The 17,712-nt window shown below is 45.7% G+C and overlaps 1 protein-coding gene across 4 annotated transcripts in view; it reads right to left on the reverse strand.

Annotated features, from left to right (window-relative positions):
- NEDD4L (NEDD4 like E3 ubiquitin protein ligase) overlaps positions 1 to 17,712 on the reverse strand; it is a 335,334-nt gene that overhangs the window by 198,793 nt on the left and 118,829 nt on the right. The window contains exon 1 of one of the 4 annotated variants that reach the window (XM_024754791.1): positions 5,234 to 5,429. The exons of the other annotated variants lie outside the window; for them this stretch is intronic. The gene's annotated coding sequence lies outside the window, so the exon portion shown is untranslated. Of the gene's footprint in view, positions 1 to 5,233; positions 5,430 to 17,712 lie in introns of those variants that run through there. 4 annotated transcript variants of the gene reach the window in all.

Consider the following 17,712-nt stretch of genomic DNA (forward strand, 5'->3'; position numbering starts at 1 on the left):
TACAAATACACTTTCTGTTGATGCAATTTTTTAACCTGAAAATTCTGTCTAGTCTTTTAAATATACCACCTAGAAATGAGTCAGTGCAACGGCCGGCAAATTAAAATCACATGATATGGTTTGAAAAGTTGCTCAAACTGATGTGGGCACATTTTGGAAAGGGGCACTTCATGGCTATCCTAAGCAAAAAGCTAAGAGGCAAACAAGGAATTCAACTTTGTAGCAGCAGTCTATCCCAAAGGAAAATGAAACAATAAAATTTACTACTTTATCCTTTAATAAAATGACAGCAATTTTTTTAAAGACAAACTTTTAACCTTAGAATGTTTTAGACTTACAGAATTATTGCGAAGATAGTACACAGAGTTCCCACATATCCCATATCTGGTTTCTCCCATTATTAACAGGTTACATTAGCCTGGTACATCTGTCATAATTAATGAATCAAGGTTAATATATCATCATGAAAGTCCATACTTTATTCCATAATGTCCTGTTTTTCCCTAATGTCCTTTTCCTGTTCCAGGATGCAATTTTGGTTTTCTTTCAATTTAAAATTCAACCATAGGAAGGCTAGTTAAGCAAATATAATAAATACAAGCATAAAAGACTAAAATGATGCTTCTCAAGGCATGCTAAGCCCAAGAAAAATGCAAATATTGGATGAAATCACCATCAAGACTCAGCTCTTCGACAGACCAATCCTGATCTATAGCTACAGTAACCACCATCTTAAGAGAACCTACATTCATCAAATACATAATGAGCTTCCATGTATGAAAAGTGAGTTGTTATATGAAAAACACCAACCTGAAAGTGAGTTCTAGGTACTAAGACTGGTTCAGTTGCGCTAAGCTGGGTGTCATATAACTCAGGACAACAAATAGCTTCTTGGGGACTGAAACTTACAAAACACTTCCCTGAGTGAGTAAGCCATTGTCCCATTCCTAAGGTTAGTTTAATCTAATTAAGGCATCAAGAAGTAAACACATAAAAAGTTAACCTTGAAGTTTTCAAAGAGCAAAGGCAGGATGACAACAAAAGGTGCCGAAAATGAACACATGACTAATGGAAAGTGAATTCAATAAACAGGCAAAATTTTCCCCAAGAACTGAATTGAGGGAGAAACCACATCAGAGTGATTCGAAAAGGGAAGTTAATCTTTCTGGGCTAGAGTTTATCTCGAAATACAAGGTGTTAGACTAAACTGACTCTTAAGATCCCCTTCTGTATCTAAAATTCCACAATCCTTTCTTATTTCAGTCTCTACAGCGAGGTTAATGCCAGGGATATCCCTATACCATCTCTGGCCACAGAGGGACTCAGACAACATGACCACAACAGGGTCCTCCCACCAGCTGCCATGGAGTGATTTCCACCACAAATGGAGAGCGCTTTTCCTGCCTGACAATGAAAACTAACCCTCCATTCAGGTCATTCATATTAGCAAACTACCAAGCAACTACTAAATAAATTATGTTAAAATAAGACACTGGGCCAATAATCTGAACTTGAAAGAAATGTACTACATCACTGCTATGTTATATAATCCACATGCTCCACTAATTTGTTAATTCAACCTGGCCCAACTGAGCACTTTTCGCAAAAATCAAACGTTTACTCTTTATGAATAAGGCTCCTCAGAGCTCTCAGATTTTCCATGGCATTTCTCATTTTGCCCATTCCTTAAAGCAAGGTTGGACAGCCTTGCCACTACTGAGGCTGGCTGGATACCTGTTTGTAGTAAAGGGCTGTCCTGTGCACTGCAGAAGGCTGAGCAGCATCCCTGGCCTGTCCTCATTCAAGGACAGTCAAAAATGTCTCCAGGGCTTCCCTGGTGGCGCAGTGGTTGAGAGTCCGCCTGCCGATGCAGGGGACACGGGTTCGTGCCCACCCAATGTCCCCTGGGTGGGAGGAGGCCAAATCAACCCTGGTTGAGAAGCAGTGCCTTGAAGCAATTCATGATACATATAAATAAATAAATGTAATATTATTTCAATAGCAATGTAAGACTTCAATGTGGATTAAATGGCTTCTAAAAAATCTTTTATTAGACCATATAAACCAGTATTTGTCTCAGAAAATATTATCACTATGGATGACCAAAGAGGCAAAATTATGTTTTTTCCCCTCAACTGTTACGAGTTAGTATTTTTAAAACCAAAAAAAAAAAAAAAACAAAAGGATTTGATAATTCCCTAGAAACAAGGGTTAGAGATCATTCTTCACCCTCTCCATCCCAGGATTCTAAAGTAAACATCAGATTCTACAACCAGCAGCCAGACCAGCCAAGCACAAGGCAGAAGTTGGTCTCGGAAAGAGGCCAAAAAGGACAACTCATGACCACTGGGCGCCACCCAACCCACCCACATTCTGCCTCCGAGGACCACGGCGACACGCTGCCCAAGGATCATTTTGCCACCAGCAATTAGAACACACCCTACTCCCTAGAAGAAAATTAAGGCCAGGGAGAGAAGAAAGATCTAATGGGAGTAGGTGCTTTCCTTATAAATGCTTTCAGCAAAAGTGTCGAGGTTTTTTTTTTATGTCACTGCTTAATTTAGGGGTGGGCTGGAGAGGAATATTTTATAAGCAACAGTGGAACTGGATGAGTAAGTTCTTAAGGGAAACCTGAGAGATTGCGGGTTGCTGTCACTGGATTTATAATAACTGGTTTTAAAAGTTGTTTCTTATAATAAAAAAGGTCATTTCTCATTTTTGTGATTATGAAAGCTGATTTCTTCTCTTTCTGTAGGTATCAGTGTGACCATGTAGAAGTCACCTCCACAACCTATTTAGGTCAGAAGAAAAGGGCTAACTCTATCCACCCTGTAAACTGCATTCAAATGCCTCCTTCCTTCATGGAAGGATGCCAACGGGTGTCTTAACAGAAAGAAGCTGGGAAGCACAGATGGTTGCCAAGGTGACTTTAAAGGGACCCAGGCAGTCAACATCTGCGGCTGGGAGATGCTGATCACCCAACATCACCACCACCTGGACACAAGTCCCTAAAGCAGGCTCCTTGGAAAGGCTCACAAGGTCAGCTCTGGATCCCAGAGCCTGAGAGCCAGCCGGGAGTCCTCTGTCAGGCAGGGCGCTCTGCAGCTGATCCTTCTGCTGAAGATCTTTGGTCCCACCTCTTCTGGCTCCCACCAAGTCCCCACCCCCATGGAAAGAGCACACATCAAGGGAGAACCGGCTGTGCCCAGCTCCCCCAGGTGGGCAGACGGCGGGCAGAGACTCAGTCACACAGAACGACCACAGAGTTCAGCCCGTGGGGCACTAACCAAGCTAAATGCTAATCATGGCACAGAATCATTCACATTAAAGATCATTAACCAGGCGCCCGGGCCCCTTGGCAGGGATGAGAGTTCACACAAGTTGCAAAAATTCATTTAGATAAAGTTACAGCCTCTTGTTGTCAAACACCCGGTTTGGGTCATTTCAGAAGGGTACCGCGATAGCACGGGAGGGGCAGAGACAAACGGGGGCGTCTCAGGAGGGAGGGGGGCATTTCTTGCTTTTCTTCCGCCACTGTTCTCCATCCAGAGCCGCAGCTCATTCTCTAGGGTTTACTTCCTGTTTTCTTACCCCTCATGAGGTGCAACTGTCCCCTCACATTCAAGGGAGAGTACAGGTGAGGAAGTATAAACAGGTGAAGTCTGCGGGGTCTGTGTCTGTGATTTCCCATTTCTCCAGGGAAACATCTCCTTTTAAGGTGATGGTTTTGACTCTAGAGTTGCCAGTCCCACATCAAAAGGATGGCAGGTCCCTCTCGATTAGAGTGGCTGTGCTGCCTCTCCCACATCCAGGGACCCAATGCCACTCAACTCTCAGGTACAACAAGAAGTTACCATCAAACAAACAGGGTCAGAAGTTCAAGTGCAGATTTCTGACAAGTGTTCTTTCCGACATGCCTCAAGCTTCTGTACGTGCTCCTTCCTCCTTTCATGACTCAACAATCAGCACCAGCTCCTCGCTCATCCTTTGTCTGAGGCAGCCCAAGTTTCTCGTCGTTTATGGATGGACTCACCCTAAAAGAGCAACCACTGCTCTGGTTTTCCATTCTGGTATTACATAATGCAATTACGTGTTCGCCGCAGAGCCTTATTTGTGACTGAAGTGTAAAAATGTATAACCACACTAATTCCTGTTAGTGAGATTAACCTCAAATGGAAAGACAATAGGTTCCCGGAGATTCATTTCTTTTAATGACGTTAAACCCGAGTACTCTTTAACTCAGAGCCTAGAAAATGTAAGGGCTGCTTTTCTTTTCTCTTAAAGGGAATACAAGTTTCTATGCCTGGAGGTTGAGGAACGTGGGGAAAAGACAATGAACAAGGATCTAATCGTCAAGCACCTCATCTACAATTTTTTAAAGTTCATAATGGAGTATCCATATAAGAGCAAAAGCATGTAATCTCTGAACACAAGTGAAAACTAAAGTTAGGAGTCATGTGACATCCTCAAGCACTTCCTGTGAAGGTTATAAAACAAACAAGGAAGGTGACTGTATCCCAGGAGGTAAATCTAAACCAATAAAGAGGCGGACACCTGTCCTACCTCGACCTCGCTGACTGCATTCGCTATGCTTTAAATTGAACTTGATACACAATGAAGTCTAAAAAAATGTTTTTAAATAAAAGATCTGTCCTCATTTCACCTGGGGTTTTGTACCAAATTTCCAAACTCTGCTTGACAGATCCCTTCCACTGCGTCTATTTTTGACATTTCAGGAACACAGTGATGACAAACGCAGTAAGTTATTCATAAAGGGGTGACGGGGGAGGGAGGCACCAGCGCAGTAGCTGTATAATAATTTTTCAGCGCACTGAAAAGAAAATAGGTTTCAAACAAGATGACACAGGTTAAACATAAATAATTTTTCACTCTCTATATTTTGATTTCTGAATCATGCAGAAAAATGTTTAATGGACATGAGAGACAGAGAGAGAAAGAGAAAAAGAGTGAAAGAAAAAGAAACAGAGAAAGAGAGAGTGGGAAAGAGAAAAAGAGTGAAAGAAACAGAAAGAGAGAGAAAAAGAAGGAAGGGAGGGAGGGAGGGAGGAAGGGAGGAAGAGAGAGAGAGAGAGAGAGAGAGAGAGAGACAAGGAAAGAAGGATCAAACAATTCCCCAAATCCTGGCACACTTAGATTAAAGCTAATGGATCTATTATAAGAGAACATTTTCTTGATGTTAACCAAGGAAAACAGAATCCTTTGTGGCACTTACCAGATGCCAGGCAGGATGACCTCACTTTAAAGGGGAGAGGGATAGAGCGAGGCTGGTCTAGATGCAGATGGCTGTTGGTTTCCCCTGACAACAGCAGCAGCGAGGAGAAATCCTGGACTCAGCCCGGTCCCCCTGTCGACAGGTGATCAACAGCCTGGAACAGGAGGTGCCGCGTCTGAGGGAGGGGCGAGGGGACGGCTCTGCGGCAACTACCGCCCAGGTAGGGCCCTGCTGAGAGCCGCCCACCCCAGACGCCCCAGAGCTGTACCGGTCGGTGCCAGTGCCGTGCTGCAGCCGGTCTGGTCTGGGAGCTGCCGCGACCGCCGCCTCGCTCAAATGGGCAGCAGATTCAGATGCGGGGGAGATAGAAGCGGCTCATCCGAGGCAGCAGAAGTAGAGACTAGAGGGGGAACTTGGTGGGTTTGAGCAATGCCAGAAACAATTCAAGCCGCACCCTACAACGCTGCCCCCGCAGCAAAACAGGAACTTTAAGAGCCAACTCACAGGTGACCCTGGAACCTCTGGAACCCCAAGGCACACAGAATGTCCCTTCCTGAAAATTAATGGCATTTCCTCCCCGCCCCAAATGTTCATGCCAATGTTGAAAGGAAGGGCATTCCAGGAGAGAAGAAACCCCTCTGGTTACTACTGTTTAAATAATGGCTCCACTGTCATTATATATACGGAATGAGCATATGTTTTCATCAGACAAAACTAACTTTGGATTCCACCTCTACCACCTTACTGGCTGGGGGACACTGGGCAAGTTCCTGGCCTAACGCACCTCTGGCTTCCTCATCTATAGAAATGGAGCCTTGAAATGTCCTTCCTGGATCTGTGAGGTATCTGATCAGCCCTCAGCAGCAGAGGTTCTAAAAGGCTGTCCTAAATCAACCAGACACCCCGTCACCTTCCCTGCGTTGAAAAACCGATCCAATGCACGGCCAACAGCAAATGATGTTTCTCCTACTATTTTAAACCGATGTCTCCAATAGGTTAGGGGGGCCAATCTTAAAATCACTTTTGCATGCAACAGTCAAAGATAGGTCATACAGGCCCCCAGCCCCAATCCTGCCAGGGACACCAAGTTGCAGCCCACATTAGAGCAGGTTTCTGTCCCCAGTTCCCTCTAACTTCCCACTTCAAGGCCAAGAGCATGCCCACGTTTGAGAGCAAAGAGTATTTAGGAAAAGAATAGGCTCTTAACTGAGCCCAAAGGTCTTTTTTTTCTTTAACGTTCCCTTTAAAAAGGCAATTATTTCTCAAAACGGAACCCCCAGGTTCCTTATAAGACCACTCTTTAATCTGAGCGACAGACAATGGCAGAAGCACCTGTTCAAGGCTATGCTTTCAGAGACCTTGGGGGAGGGGGAGTGCAGAGCCCCGCTGGGCCAAAAAGCCGCCATCACCCTCTGGTGGTGGCTCGTACACACTGCAGTTGTGAGACGCACACGTCCCCAGTCCATTCTCCAAGAGGCAGCCCATCTGAATCCCAGCTGCTTTGGCCGCTCTAGGACCACCTTTGTTCTTGCCAACCCGAATCATCTTCCCAACCTTCCTCATTCACTACCACCTCATTCCCGCATCCAACACCCAGTGATTCAGGTGGAAAAAAGAGAAGCAAAACACCAGTGTGTCCCCAGAACATAACAGCCAAGAGCCAATTCTCATGACAAATTAGGAGGAAGGCACCTCTACTACCAAAGTGAACAGACCAGTTGAAGATCCAGGACAGATCAAAGAAGAGATGGCCCTGACCGGTGAGCGAGACGTGGGTGGGTTCCGGGAAGAGGATCTCTGCAGCTGGAGGACAGAACATGCTGGAAATCAGGTCACACACAAAGAGCTACCAAGCAGGTGACACTGCCATGAAATGCTCTTAACCACTTCACGCCTCCAAAACCTTCATCCATCTTGGGCAAATACATCTAAGTCCAGGGGGCCCCGAGAGCAGCAAACAACCTTGGGAAGAATTTGCCAGAGGAAGTGAAGGTCACGGAGACAGAAGAAACGGGAAAGTTCACAGGTAAGCGGCGTCACTGGGATACGCTCTACAACGCTGCTAGCGATTTCTAAGCAAGTACTGAGGGGGAAGACAACACACGTGGGTTTTACAGGCAGCTGTGAAAAGGCCTGAGTGACCAGCTGTACCACAGCTGGCAAATCTTTCTCCATGTAGTGGCAGCATCTGCTTGGCATATAAGAGAAGAAGATGCCTCTTTCAGTAACAAAAGAACATACGAAATTTCAGGACTTTATCCTACATAAAACGTCCTGCCCTCTTCACCCATATTACCCCAAGATGATATTTGCAACGACCATAAAATTAAGTGTCTGATTGCTATTTAGTTCAGTTTTACACTAGACTCATTCAAGAGGTACATTTTATTTTTTAAAGCGGTAAGGTTTAGTACATTCTGTCTTTCCATCAGATGTACACTTTCGTATGTGAAGTGGCTCATACATGAAATAGCTTGTATCAAAAAAATACAGGCCACACGGGAGCGCCCAACCCCCTCTACCCCACACACTGGCCTTGCTCTCTTCTTAGGTCCTTTACTTTAAAAACCTCTGCAAACAACTCAAGCACACCGCCAAGGCCACACAGGCTGGTATGTCGTAGTGAAACATGACAATATCCGACTTGGATGCCAATTCCTTGAAACAATCAGAAATTAGGCAAGCAGGCAGAAAGACAACTCTATAGCCTAAAGGATCTCCCTGGCCCCGACCCCCAATCTAGAAATCTATGGCCCACGTTCAAGGGCCAGGCTGAGCTCAAATTAGTAACTGATGGTTAGTTTCTGGAGGTCCAAGCTGCTGTGTTCTCCTGCTGCCAGCACAGCACCTTTCAGCACGAAAAGACGGTGGCAGAACTCCAGTGAAAGACAGATACAAGCACCTGTGGGCTGTATCCCCACAAACCAACTGAGCAGAAAGCACTGAGGTTTGCATCGGGCCAGGCAGGGGACAAAGGACCCAGGTGGACACTTCAAAGCCCATCAAGGCAGCCTAGGAAAAAAAAAAAAAAATAGACAGCACAGCGGGTGGTCAACTGTCAGAGGACTAACCGGAATCATTAAACTGAACTGGGGGAGTCAGGAGACCTGAGAATCGGCCCTAGTGATGCTACTGACGACCTTCTCTGCTCTATTTAAGGCAACTCAACATCTTAACCTTTCCCAAGTCAGCAAGCCTCTGACCGGAAAGTCATCAAGGAACGTGCCTGCCACTTTCTCCTCTTGGTACTGAATCAATGGTGCACCTGACGCGCAGTCAGCAGTGTAGAGAATCGGGAGTCATCTGTGATCCTGGACCATTCATTTAATCTTAGTCTCAAAATGCTTGTATGTAAGGAACACCTTCTCATCCTGCAGTTACATGATCCGGGCTTATGTACACAGGAGCCCAGGTTTGAAAAGCCAAGTCAGCAGTTCACTTGGCAAGAATTTTTCAAGCTCCTACCGTGTGCCGAGTACCGTGCTGGCTCTGGGGTTTCCAGGGTGGAAGGGCTTCTTGCAGACGGCCTCTCACTGCCCATCCAGGTCTTATTTTTCTGAAATAAATGTCACCTGTGCACAGCTTTTCCACTGCTTACGCACGAAGCTCAAGCTTACTGCAATTGTTTTGTAATGAGCTCACGGCACCAGTAAAATTTTAAGCTGCTACGGAGCACGGCCAATGTCTTCTTCAGTAATTTACCAATTACTTTGGAGCCAGCCTTCTTGGAGACAGCCTTGGCCCAGGCAACTAAACTGCAAAACCTCAACAAACACAGAACTAGCTTCTGAATTCTGAAATCACAGGTACCATGGCCAGGCCCGTGGGCTCAGAGCTTCACTTATTGTAACACCATTCTGAACAAGCTTCATTATTTACGATGAAGCTTCTAATGTGCAGTAAGGTTTGATAAACAGAACTGTTGTCTCTCCTGTACAATCCCAAACGCAACAGAAAAGAAAAAAAACTACTCATTGATACAAATGGCAATTAAAAATCTCAGCCATTATAATTATCAATAATCCATTCGGGAATCCATCTGCCATTTAAGCTCACTGCTTTAATTCTCTTGAAGGTAGAAGAAGATGGATTTAACAATGGGGGTAAAAGGTTGACTATGAGTTTAAACCACAGGTTCTCACTCAGGTAAAGAGGCAATTTTCTAAAACTGAAATTAACTTTCCCAATTTTCATGACAGTTATATTGATTCTTTACAGAAAAATTACACACACACACGCAAAGGAATAAAATAAACACAGAGGAATCCCGTTCTCTGAACACTATTAACAGATCTTTTATATTTTAGATCTTCTATATTTCTACGTATGTGTAGAGCATATCTGTAAGATCTCTTACAAAAGAGATGGAATCAAATGATACAAACCAATCCAACTTACTTTTCCACTCAATGTTATAAAATGTTTCCATATGAGTAAATATTTCCAGGCAACATCACTTTTAATGGCTTCATACTATTCCATTTTAGACATTTACCATAATTAATTTAGGTTGCTTTAACTCTTTCATTATGACAAACAATGCTTCATCCTTATAGCTAAACCTCTGGATATATAAGAGGATATATATAAACATACATCCTTCAACTCTATAAGGATATAACAAATTCTTCAGTATTCTCTCAGGATGAGTTCAAGTATGTGAGTTAGATCATCAGGCCCACACATTTTTCTTTCTCTGTATTTGATAACATTAATATTTTTATAGAAGAAAATTTAGGAAATGAAAAAAGCAAAAATAACAGATAATCTTAACCACCTTGATACGGTGTTGGGATTTTGTTATGCACCCTTTCCAGTCTTTTCTATGTCTATGCGTATATCCTTTTTTAAAAACAATTAAATTTTTTTTTTTTGCCTAAAGGAACACTCAGTTTGGTTTTACTGAAGTTTTGATTTTTTTAGAGAGAATTCCATATAAAATATTCAATTCGTCTACTTTAAACTTAGTAACGTGAATCATAAAATTTGTATTCAATAGGAAATACAAAAGATATTGAGTTCTCCTGTATGGCCCCCTATGGAGATGGGGAAGAAGGAAGCAAGGACGGGGAAGAGGTGGAAAAAATGGAAGAAAAGGCAAAAAGAGGAGAGAGGATGTAAAACTGCCCCCACCACTGCCCTTGGGTAGCGGGCTTCACTCTGAATCATCACTGCCTTGAAAGTCACACAGTGACCTTCACGTAAAAAGAAAGCCAAAACCCCTGGCCAAGGAGGAAATCACCCCAGGCTGATGAGAATGCGATCAAGATCCCCCTCAACACCTTAATCCTGTTTTGTATATAGTTTATCACCGAACTCCACTAAAAAATAATGCACAGCCTAAAAGTTGAGAATTATGTTTTTTATTCGGTGGACTTTGCTGAGGACAAAAGCCCGAGGGGCAGCCTCTCACATGACTCTTGAGGGACTGCTCCGAAGAGGTAAGGGGGGAGCTGGGATATATATAAGAGTTTTTGCAACAAAAACCACAGAGGACATCAAAAGATTACTGTTAATTAAAGAAAAAAGTTAGTGAATTTAACTTGAGATGTTTACGTATGGGAAGATACAAGAGTCTGGACTCACTGAAATCATTCCTTGACATGCACCTTAACTATTTAGGGCCAGTATCCTGCTTTTCTCCATCCTGAATCCCCTCAGGGTGCACAGTCAGGGCGGCTGCAGTGGCCCAGGGCTCGATGGTCACAACATCCTTTGTTTACTGATATGGCGGGCAACACTCCTTCAGCTCATAACCATCGGATGGACCTGTCCTGAACTTGGACAGCCCACCGAAGAGCCCAAAGCTCAAACCAGTCTCACTGAACAGGTTCAATACAGCCGGGGCTGATCAAGACAGACCAACTCATACTCATTTTAACTCAAGGTTCATTGTTTTGAAGTAGCTTCCTTCCCCTCAGTTGTATTATTTCAACTGCTCTGGTGTAAAGGTCATCACCTGTGGTTTCGGTTTTGGTCAGAATGAAGAAAGAAAAGATACCCCAGAGCATTCCAGGGCTTTGGGGTTCAGATGGGGAACTAGCCAGAGGTGCTGAACTTTTAAAGACAAAAGATCCCGTTGCCATTCAAACAGCAGGCTTAGCGGAGAGAGAGAGAAAGGGAGCAGAAATCCAACGTGGGCTTTATATACAGTCTAAAAATAGGCACCCGAGGCAGGATGGTTTCTTTCCGCGACAATTTTAAAGATTCCCAGGAGGTATCGGGTGTTGAGTAAACATCAGAGGAGGATAAAGGCTCTCTGAGTCACTGGGGGTGTACAAAGCCCTGGTCCAGTTTCCTCTGTCTGGCACCCTGGACAGCTGAAAGAAAAGTCTTTTATCCCAGCCCTGCTGCGTAACAAAGGAGCCTGGGAGGGAAGATCAGGGTTCGGTCTCTGATACTGGAGAGCAGTTCAGAGAAAGAACTAACACCCTGCTTCTATCTTGCCACACAGACCGACTGGAAGAATATTAGGCTGTGCAACCATTTTCATTAGAAAGACAATGAATGAATGAACCCGCTTGCAAGACTAACACATCCTGATTACTTGTGAAGAGAGACCGTCTTCTCCTCAGTACAGGTCTAAGTGTGCCTTTACTCAATTTCCACCATTCAAGAGTAGGTGTGAGAGGATGGTAGGCTTGCGCACACACCTGCCCAGGAGTGTGATGCCGTTTGGAAGGTCAAGAGCAGGGACTGTGGGACTTGAGCGACACAGACCTGGAGAGGGCCCTGGGGCTGGACGCTATGCCTGCTGTGGTCACTGGAATACAGACTGGGCACAGTCAGGAGGCCCAAGCCCTCATCCTGCCTCTACCTGCAATTCCAGGCCAACTGAATGAATGTCTCCAGTGATCCCTGACACCAATATATTTTTGGAGCTCCTCTAAGGTACAGCCAGGCTGAAGAACCCCTGGTTCTAAGGTCTCTTTCAACTCTAAACTTCTATACGTGTATTTTGACTTACATCTCTTTTTCCCCAGTAGGGTTAGTGAAGCCCTGTCTGAAAAGAGGAGAAAATGCTACTCATCGGATGTAGGTCCTGGCTTTGACTGGACCACACAGCCTCTGTGAGCATCCACCTACGGAAAGTATTAAGTACAACGTTTGTACGTCATGAAGCTCATTCAACTTAAATCCTAATCATGTAGTTTTCTAAATGTCCGCTTTATTCCTCTTCTGGTTTACAGTGACAACTAAAAGAATGTCGCGCGCAATCTGGTCCTCCAGGAATGAAGTCAGTAGCCTCTGCCATCCCTGACCTTCACACTCCCTGAAAGGAGCTCAGGACAGGACACTCTGTGCTCTGGGAAATCTGGCCAAACAGGCCTTTAGATAGATATTTTCAGGAGAAGATTTTATGAACCCAATTTCTTGCATCTTCTCCTACCCAGAAAAGCACTAAAATCATTCATGGAGACACCTGCTCACCGTGACAACCTTCTACCCAGATGTGGGCTGGGCTGCAGACCTATCTGAGAGGCTATCTCCAAGGCTATGGTCCTCAGTAAGGCCCCCCAAAAAACTGAAACTCACAGCTCTCATGTTGTGCATTTTTTTTCAACTGACAACAAGAACCCCAAGAAAAGACTTTTTCCTAACCCTTCCCCCAGTCCTCACCCCGTGTGTCTGATTTTCCATCCAGAAGCTGTACTTCTCTCCCAGTTTCCTGTCCGCCACCCGCCAATGTGGTTGAGTAACTTTTCCAGGAATGAGTGCAGAAATGTAATGCCCAGAAGAGGACAAACATGAGGACGTCACAAAGTTCCTCCGGGTTGGGCTTCCCTGGTGGCGCAGCAGTTGAGAGTCTGCCTGCCGATGCAGGGGACGCGGGTTCGTACCCCGGTCCGGGAGGATCCCACATGCCGCAGAGCAGCTGGGCCTGTGAGCCATGACCGCTGAGCCTGCGCGTCCAGAGCCTGTGCTCCGCAACGGGAGAGGCCACGACAGTGAGAGGCCCGCATACCGCAAAAATTAAAAAGAATCCGCCTGCCAACACAGGAGACACGGGTTCGAGCCCTGGTCCGGGAGGATCCCACATGCCGCAGAGCAGCTGGGCCTGTGCGCCATGACCGCTGAGCCTGCGCGTCCAGAGCCTGTGCTCCGCAACGGGAGAGGCCACAACAGTGAGATGCCTGCGTACCGCAAAAAAAAAAAAAAAGTTCCTCCAGGTTCCCCAGGCCACCTGGAGCCACCTCACGTGAAACTGACAACGGCTGACCAGCGAAGGCCGCCAGCCACACACACAGGGAAGAGAGTTTTTTCTAGAACCCTCACAGCACTGGGCACTATGCCCAGTCCCTCCTGCCTCAGATTCTACTTTCTTGCATGAAGACAGGCCTGAGAGTGTGAACAAGAGCTTTCTGCCTGGAAGCAGAGAACAAGGGGTCTGAGTCCTTTGCCACGTGAAGACCATCAGGGACCTTCATCCTTTGCTCGTGGCGCAGACCAGTGGTACCCAGCTCATTCCAATCCCCTGGGGGCTGTACACACCAATGCCCAGGCCTCCCCTCAGACCAGCTGCATCAGACTGTCTGGGAGCCAGGCCAGGGTGCCCCAGGTGCTATACAGGCAGTGAGGATGAGAACAGAGTCTGTGCAAACTGGGGTGGAACCCAGCTCTGCCACTTCCTTGCTTTAGGCAAGTTGCTTAACCTTTCTGATCCTCGATTTTTCTCATCTGGAAACCGCAAAGAATAGTTTCCACCTCCTACGGTTGACGTGATGATAACAATTTAATTATAATGCATAAAACCACAATGTCTCAAAATACAGTACGTCTCGGACTCTGTTGCTTCATCTGTAAATGATAACAACAAGGGACAGAGAGACCCAGGAACACGAAGAGGAAATGAAGACAGGAGGGCGTGTGACTCACTGGGCTGGATTTTTTCTTTAATATAAAGGAGTGATTTACTCCACAACAGGTCACTTTAAAGAACATTCCACTCAACAGCTCACAGGTCGGGGGTGACCCAATAAAAGGCAAGTCCTAAACTTTGCCGGGGCCACCCTCTCTCTGCTGCGAATGTGAGCCCAGAGCTTCCATCAAAGAGAGGAAACCTTGCTGAGAATAAAACCAGCAAAAAAAAAAAAAAGAAGAAGAGGAGGGTGGGAAAGCACAGCTGAGGCTGAGGCTGGAACACAGGAACCAGCTGTTTTTTAACAGACACTTCAGTTATTTCTAATCTTTTCTGATTGTATCAACAAGGGAATGTGCATTCTTGTATCCCGATCACTTCACACATGTGCAAGTGTATCTTTTGGATAAACTGGCAGAACTGGGAGTGCTGGCTCTACGGCACTTGTCACTTTGATCAGCATTTCCAAATTGCTAGAGGTTGTACCCACTTCAACACCCTCCAGTAACAGGTCAAAGGGGAGCCATTTCCTCACACTCATATCAACATATTGCAATTAAAAATTTTACTTTTTGACAACATGAGAGCTGAAAAAGGTTTTTCATTAGAGCTTGAATTGCCATTTCTTTTATTGTAAGTGAAGTTAACTACGTTTGTCACTGGTATCCCCTCTTCTCTCTCTATTTGTACTCTCTGATGATCATTTTTCAATTAGGTTGTAGGTCTTTATACTGGTTTGTAGGTTGTCATTTTATATTAAGCAAATTGGCTCTTTCTCTGTTCTTAGAAACTGGCAGTATTATCCCCAGTTAATCTTTCTTGAATCTTTCTGGCGTATTTTTGGCCATGCATACTCTAGACATAGTTCAGTCTGGTCGTTCATAGCTTCTCTAATTTTTTGTTGTCACTGACATGAAACCACTTTGAGCCTCTTTTGAAAAAAAAAAAAATCTTAAGATTTGTGGATACTGTTAGCTTTAAAGCGTATATTATGGGAAACGGATCATTCCTTTTGAAATCTGGTCCCAGCAACTCTTCCTAACTCCAAGGCCCAGAGCAGAAACTTCCAGGGAAGTGAGTCACATTTGGGCCACAGACTGGAGTAACCTCACCCCAGGGTCCTCTCACAACAGGCCTCCCCATCACTCCCGTGGCGCCAGCATGAACCTGTGCTCCTCGCTCAGGTGCACACACGTACTGCCCTCTAACACAGGTGCCTTGAGACCGAGGACCATCATTAATTAGCATCACTGATTAGCGACCACTACTCAGGGCTGATTTCCTGTTGCGGGAGATGGGTGAGCAGGGCTTTAAAAAAGGACACCTTCTTGGACCCAAAAAACCAGACTCTGAAAAACACTTCTGGAAGACACGTGCTAATCCTTGAGAGAAACTTTAAAGATTGACCCTGCTCCTCTAGAAAACTGTGAGCCACCGTCCCACGTGCCCCACAAGGCCTCCGAGATGGTCCGGGCAGCATCCCCAGCGAAGCCTCAGCTCCACGTTCAAAACCACCCAGGAGACTGCTGGCTGGGAAATCAAGAGCGAGGAAGCCCTGTGAGAGGGAAACCCACACCCGACCCCAGAACCTTCTCCCACAAGAGGCAACTCTGCAACACGGCAGGTCCTCAGAGATGGTGACACCAAGGCCAGGCACACCTACCCCCTCCGCTAAAAGTCCAACAGTCTACTACCAACATACTCAATCCTGAGGGCCGCAAAGCACAAGCCTCCTTCCCTTCGGTTGTGGTTTCTCCTTTTATAACTCTCGTATAACTCATTGTTTCTTTCGGTAAATGAACCCGGAATTCCTCTGACATCCAAAGTTGAAATGACTAAAACAGACGGTGAAAAGGGAAGAGGGTAGAAGCAAACTTTTTTTTTGAAAGGAAGTTCTTAGGTTAAAAAAGGTTTTTGCAAACTCAGAGTGAGCCAAAGTAAAACGTAGGTTATTCACATTTGAAGAAGCAAGCTTAAATAATACCCACAAGGGTAAAAAATAGTCAGCAGTAGCTAACAGGCCCATGAGTGCGGTAAAGAGCTTTAAAGGGAATACTCAACTCAATCAGCCAAAACGGATGCTCCAGAAAGAGCTCTCAGCAAGGAGTGGCCACAGCGGGGTGAGAAGCTGTGGCTCAGGGTACAGGTGATGGCGTTCATCCTACCTAGAGAGCTTGCTGGAGGATGGCACCGCCGGGGACTCCCAGCTAAGGATTCACTAAGTCCTAACATAAGCACACCTGTCTGGGCAAGTGTTCACACCAAGGGTGAAGGATGCCTAACAGGCAACCTCCATCTGGAGCATCATGTAGCACCAGTAACAACCAGGTTACCAGGAATGAGAGTCCTCCAGCCAGGACTCCCAGTGGCAAGGGGTCCAGGGGTGAAGGTGGGGAGGTGGGGGCATCTTTCACGGTGGCTTCCTCTGCAGTTGGCCAAAGACTTCGATGATGAAGGGAGTGTGGAATTTAAGCTCTGAGCGGGCAGGGACCCTAAGTTCTCCTCCTACCCAGTGCCTTTCCCAGTACGTGGAACGTTGGAGGCACTCAAAAAAATACCTGGAAAATCAAGGTACGAACTACAAGAGTCCAGCTACAACAACAGTAAGGGCCGCTGCTATCACTTCTGGCCAAATGAACTAGGAGGCCATTGCCAAGCCAAGTCCTGGCTGCTCTGGACCTGAAGAGATGGTGACCTGCCCTTCAACTGACTGGCTCTGCAGCATTCTCAGACTCTACTTGGCTAAGACAGAGATACTTATGGTGACCCGGAAACATTCCCACAGTGCACTGGGGAGTTAAAAACAAGTTAATAGGATCGTACAGTGGGACTCTCATGCCCTCCCTCCCCCATCACACACACCAAGATGGGGGGACGGGGAGGCTATGCTCAAAGGGTCAAAGGGTAAGCAAGCCTGGGGCAGAAGGCGGAGAGGGGCTTTTAATTTCCTCTCTCACGTGTCTACTGAGATTTCCACAATAAATACACACCGTTTTCTATATCACGTCAATATGTAAATACCCCCCCATCTGCCTTTCTCGTTATCAAACTGGAAAACTATTGATCTTGTGCTGCCCATTGGCACTGTGGGATTTTTCTTTTTTGGAAAAAAAAAAAAAGATGGAACAGAATTGATCCATCTCTCTCCAATGGACTGCCACACTTTTCTTTAATCTGTACATTCTTATCATTTCAACCCAACTTTAGGCCCTGCTTACAGGACGTACCAGCCTCTCAGGCGCGGCGATGTTTACTTTCCCATCCTCACTGTTAGGAGGGACACTCTACTTAGTCCACTCCACAGAGAAAGCCTCCGATCCACCACAAATGCCCAGGAGGATAAAATGAAGCCAGAGGCGGGCAAAAGGCAGGCAAAGCTGAGTGAGGCTGGGACCCATGGTGACCAAAAAACGTCTCCTGTGATAACGGTTAACGCCCTCCGGACGGCTGAACCTCTCTCTGCAGCCCGTGGAGCTCGCATCACATCTATCTCTCACGCTTCTGAACCGAAAAGAAGGACCATTCCACTTAAGCAGCATCTTCTCCTCAGCTGAGATGATTCTAGGATTTTTCGTTGTTGTTGTTGATTCACCTCTTCGCTTTGGAGGCTGGCTTTTTT

Source organism: Neophocaena asiaeorientalis, unplaced genomic scaffold, assembly GCF_003031525.2.
Source record: "Neophocaena asiaeorientalis asiaeorientalis breed wild unplaced genomic scaffold, Neophocaena_asiaeorientalis_V1.1 scaffold124, whole genome shotgun sequence".
In the NCBI taxonomy this organism is placed as follows: Eukaryota; Metazoa; Chordata; class Mammalia; order Artiodactyla; family Phocoenidae; genus Neophocaena; species Neophocaena asiaeorientalis.